A 6,000-nucleotide genomic window follows, 5' to 3' on the forward strand; every position below is an offset into this window, starting at 1 on the left:
ATATTATTAGTACAATAATTGTATAGAACAGTGAATTCTTCCACAACATTATCTCCATGTACAAGATGGCTGAACTCGGTCAGGTAGTAAACCTTAGTCAGAGTGGAGGTTGGGAGAGAAAGTGGAGGTTGATCAGCACAGTAATCTTATTAGAACTATCAAAGGCCTTTGATACATTGTCTCATACCAAACTACTACAATACTATAACAACTCTCTCTACTAGATTGCTCCCAAAGTACTCAAAATTTTTTTTAACTATTTATCCAAAAGGCAACTATATGACAAATGGCAATCTAGCCTATCTAAATACCAGGTAAACGGTACTGGTGTCCCCCAAGGGTTCATTCTAGGACCACTGCTCTTTAACATTTTCATTAACAACTTTCATACTGCCTCCCTCCAAAGCACACTCATCCAATACATAGATGACTTTATTATCATCTCTACATCCAACAACCCTCACCATCTCTTAACTGTCATACAAGACACCTTTACCTCTATCAAAATTTGGCTAAAGGATGTACAACCTCTGCTAAACCCAAATAAAAGCAAGCTCCTACTGTTCTCTCCAAAGCCATTCATACATGAATCCAACATATATTCTCAAAACAAAACTCAAATTGAAATTGTAACTTAAGCAAAACTACTATGCATTACCATAGACACTAATCTTGCCTTCAGTGAGCATATACTTAATACAATTAAACAAACACACATTAAACTTGACAAACTTTACAGACACAAACAGTTCATGGATGCTTTTACTAAAGTAACACTAGCCAACATCCTCTTACTCCCATCCCTTATTTATGGTACCTCTATTCTTACTAATTTTCATACTGCCCTAAAGAACAAACTGCAATCATGCTGTCATAAAATTGCCAGATTTGCAGCAGACACACCAAATTGTACCCACTATTGTTCTGCCCTAAAAAATTACATTGGCTCAAATTCCCTCAATACCTGAATTTAACACAACTCTCTCTCTAGCTCACAGAATAATATATAAACCTGGCAGCTGCCTTGCCCTAAAATCAATCATACTGCCTTAATCTCTGCTCCGCTAACAAACCTCTTCTACAGGTATATAAACCCACCAAAATAGCCAGGGGAAGCCTCTACTCCTATGCCATTGCAATGGAATGTACCACCTCCAAGTATTGCCATTGCCTCCTTTAAGACCTTCAAATTTATACTGAAAGACTGTTACTTCAACTCTCACATTTGCCCAGGCACATAACAACTAATAGACATAAGCTATCTCCCAGACATCCTCTCCCCACACCTATCTTGTCTATTTACACCTAATTTTTATCCTATCAAATAGCATCCATGCTATAGTCTGTTGCCTATCTTGTACTGCTTTCCTGAACCACTGACAACCCTCTTCCTGGGCTCCTTAATACCTCCTTTCTCTTACATTATCCTTTTTACATAAATTCGCTCTTATACCTAGCAACATTTCCATCAATCAACTTTTACCATAGTTGTTCTGCAATACATCTTTAGCTAATTTCTCACCCTGATTTCTCCTTCATCTCCTCTCACTTAATGATCTCCCTACCTCAACTACTACTTCTAAAATTATTTGTTCTCCTCAACTCTAAATTACTACCAAACATCTATCCTTATTACTTACAAACTCTAATGTTCTAATCCCTCAGTTTGGCAGCCTGCTTATCAAGCTAAAATAATAAACTGATGTTTTGATTGTATACTCTGTTAATTGTACTACTAATCTAGGTCTACACTAAGTATGCTAGTATGTTAATGTCTTGTTATAAGTGTTAAAGTTTTATGACTGAATATTGTACTATGTTACTGTCTTGTTATAAGTGTTAAATTTTTATGACTGAATATTGTACTGTGTTACTGTCTTGTTATAAGTGTTAAATTTTTATGACTGAATATTGTACTGTGGAGCTTTTTTCCCTGGGTTTCCTCTGAAAATAGGTTCCTGACCCAGTCGGACTTTTCCTGGTCAACAAATGTCAATAAATATGAGTGCTATCACAAGATGACATAGATATCACAGTGCACTGTTAGTTCTGGCTAGAACTTTGATGTTTGGGGACATGCTTGGGAATGCTCTTGGTATTGATGCTCTAAGCAGTGTTCCTCTTCTACTCCCAGAATTCACATACTCTTTCAATGCTAATTCCTCCTGGAGACAGTTTAATGAATCATGGGCTATGCTATTACATGTGATATGTCCAGAGTGCAGTACATCTACAATCTAATATATCAAATCCTACCTCTGCTCTTATTCACCTTCCATATTGTGAGCTTGACAGGGCAGAGAGAAATGAGACAGAAGGGGAAAGTGGTAAGCTTAGAAAAAGCACTATGAATTTGTCATCGCTGCAAACCTCATTAGCGTCACTAACCAACCTACCACAGGATGTAGTTAAAAATAACTGTCAGCACAACATTGTTACAGATGAAGAAGTCAGAGTTGAGATATCAGCACTTTGCCATAAACTAGACATGCAACACCAAGATTTAGTGTAGCATGGAGATATTTTAAGTGCACATCCCTGACAAATAGAAGATATCATTTACTGGCACAGACACTTAGAATTAAAAGTGGAAGGTATGGAAAATAGGTCATACAGGAATAACTTAAAAGTGATTAGCCTGCCTGAAGAAATGGAAGAGTTTGGAGAGGGATGACTTTGTGGCCTTTTTCTAAAAGGAACTCTCTGCACTATTAAAGATGTAGATTTATAGAAAGAGGATATCATATAAATAGGAGAATTACTTATAACTTGCAAAAGCCCTTCAAAATGAGATTTTTGAATTATATTAATAGACAAGAGGTCTTGCATTTTTTTCCAGGGAGCTAAGTTCCAAGTATCATATCCAAGGTGTAGCTCTTTGCTATGCACTGGACTGCAGCATATCCCTTTTCAAAAAAAAATGTTTCATATCAGCTTTAAAGCACTTCAAGGATTAAGGTTTCCAGGTACAACTATGCTTTTCAGCTTTATTGATGCAAAAAAGAACTCTGTTCCTGATATTTCAATATCAGTCTGAAGGAAAGGCATATTTAGACAGAGGAAGCTGCTCCCCTTGGAGAAATCAAACCATCAGAGGGGAATAGCCAGAGGTTAAAAGAATGTTAAGTCACTCCTTGCAAATACATGGAATATCAAAGGAGATGGAAAAAATAAAATAGCTAACTGGTTATCCCAAACCTGCACTCAGCCTAAACAAGATGAGCTAACCTTTTGCAGCATCTGCACTGTCATATTGTTTCCTTCTACCTGCTGATCTCCCAGAAAGCAAGCAGGAAACAGAGAAGCACTTCATCAGCATTGACCCCATGCTCTATTTCAACTGATGGATAATGTCACTGTGGAAACACTGAATGGAACATTCTTGAACTGTAGAGTCCCAGTGAGTGTAAAGCTCACGCATGCAGTTGATCTGGACTGTATAAGAGATACAGCTGCAACTGAAATGTATAGGCTATGTGAGACTTTAATAAAGAACCAGTTATTCAGTTCTTCAGAACCTGCCTGAACTACAGTTCATGTGAGGATGAGTGCAGTTTGAATAAGAAAGTCCCGTAGAGTGTTGGATTGTTCCAAAATGCAGTTGGCAAGAAAATGTGGATAAGGTATTGAAGAGATCCTTTGACACAAAACATGACTAATGCAATTAATAAAATTTTCAGCCTCCACTTTAATGGGATGGAACATTCATGTGGAAAGGCTCAGACTTGGGAGGTATGCTATGCACATAGTCTGGGCTAACCTCTTTAGCATAGATGTCCTTCCTTCCCCTTCTTTGCTTGCTAGCATGTAGGCCAATGTTGGGGGACACTGGTTCACCAAGTTCGCTGATGACTGTAAGCTAGGAGCAATTGTTGAATCCCCAAATGATGTTGGGATGCTACATACAGGCCTAAAAATGACAAACGACCGGTGCCAAAACCATGGTCTGAGACTAAATGCTAAAAAAATGTGTAATCATATCGTTTAGTAAATCAGATATCCCTGCAAATTATGAATGGGTGTGCCTTTGTAGAAGGTTGGACATCAAGCTGGCACCTCAGCACCATAAAAATCTACTGCCAATCATTAGCAGACCGGAGTTCCGCTGTGGCAACCCCTAACCGGGAAAAGCCGAAAGAAGAAGAAGAAGAACATCCCTAAAAGTAGACCTAGTAATGAGCCACCTAGGAACACATATAAATAGTAACCTAAACTCTCACCACCAGGTAGTATGATAGTGAGGAAGGCTACTTCATCTATGGACTAAACTTCCCATCTTCGTAAAACAAAGCATGGCATCAAGTTAAAAACAAAACATAAAGCCATTGTACTCGGCCCTCATCAGGCCAATAATTGAGATGAGCAAAATTCTCCCTTCTGCATGCACATAACCAGCACTTAAACCAACTGGAGCAGCACCAGAGGTTTCTCACTAAAAATACAAAGCGTAAGACAGGTCTTATGCAGACCAACTAAAGGCGATATCATTTATTGAGAGATGACTTATGTCTGACCTACGAGGCATTCTCTAACCCAGCCCTGATGAAAATGGTACATATTCACAAGAAACATTATACGAGGGTTACACATTCCATGGACCTGAACCTTATTTGTGACTCTGACAGAATTTGTTGGACAGACAGATTCATATCCCAAAGGCTACTTCATCTATGGAATAAACTTCCCATCTTCGTAAAACAAAGCCCATCCCTCACTCTCTTCAAAAAGAATTTGGATAAATGGATGGGGAATCGTAAATTAATTCCTGAGCTACTGCTCATGTCCCTTATGGACATAGGCAGTCTGTAAAATAACTCAGGGCTCCAACAACGAAAGACCCACTACCCTGATAATAACATATCCCATATCTGGGGAACTAAGATATGATTGTCATATCCTGATTATCACTGGATAGGCTTGTAAAGGCTCTTGTGCCATTAGCTTAGTAATCACCTATGAACCATGTTTACTACCATGTTAATTTTACTACTATCATATTGCATATATTGTAATCAGTGTGTCTCCCTTTTTAGCTTATTAAGTAGCTGACTGCACTTCTGAATATTTTGCTAAAATTGGCACTTTTTTCTGCTGGTTGCAGTACTAATAAGTTTAAATAATATTATGCTATTGTACCTTGTTGCTGTCATATTGTTCACTACTGGCAATATCTAAGAGTACTGTAGTAATGGCAGTTACTTGTACTAGGTAAATATCAATCAATTTAACTTATTTGATTCATTCATTGCGCTTTGTGATCCTTGATGGTGTTGCATTTCTGTTTGATACTAATCACTGTAGTGTTACTGATTTTAAAGCTACTGCTGTGCAATACTACACTAGAGAGTTCTAGATCACCTATGTGTTAGATTTTTATGACATGTCTGACTGGTCGTCTGATACTGAATTTAAGCTATATGCTCAACAGTTACTGTAATTTTAACTGTTTAGGTTATCTGTAGCTGTTGCTGTATAGATACTGCACCCAGATCCACTGAATTACACTATCCAATGGCTGTATAGATACTGCACCTAGATCAACCGGATTACACTAGCCATTGGCTGTATAGATACTCCACCCAGATCGACCAGATTACACTAGCCATTGCTGATTGCTATTACTAGTTAGGTAGAGACTACATTAGCCTGCAGGGGTAAAGTTATTTGGTTTAGAATTTGATGTTTGTTACTTTTTTATATTTCTGTCACTTTTGCATTTCTTATTTTGTCCAGTAATCACAGTTCATATTCTCTTTTTTCTCTCCTCCACACAGCAAACCATCAACTGTCACCAGTTCCTCTACTTGTTCATTGGATCTATCAGACCAACCCTGGGTTCAACTCTTCTGATACAAAGGGCTAGTGAGGAAATCAAGGATGCTAGCATTGCTGGAAATAAGTCCTAACCCCCACCACCTTTGTCAGCCTTGTTCGTTTTTCAATTTCTGCCGTTTGGTGGTGCTTGCATGATTCTTTGCATGTGCAACTTCTCAGACAAGT

This window comes from Protopterus annectens, chromosome 7.part0 (genome assembly GCF_019279795.1).
Source record: "Protopterus annectens isolate FY-2018-M chromosome 7.part0, PAN1.0, whole genome shotgun sequence".
Classification (NCBI taxonomy): Eukaryota; Metazoa; Chordata; order Ceratodontiformes; family Protopteridae; genus Protopterus; species Protopterus annectens.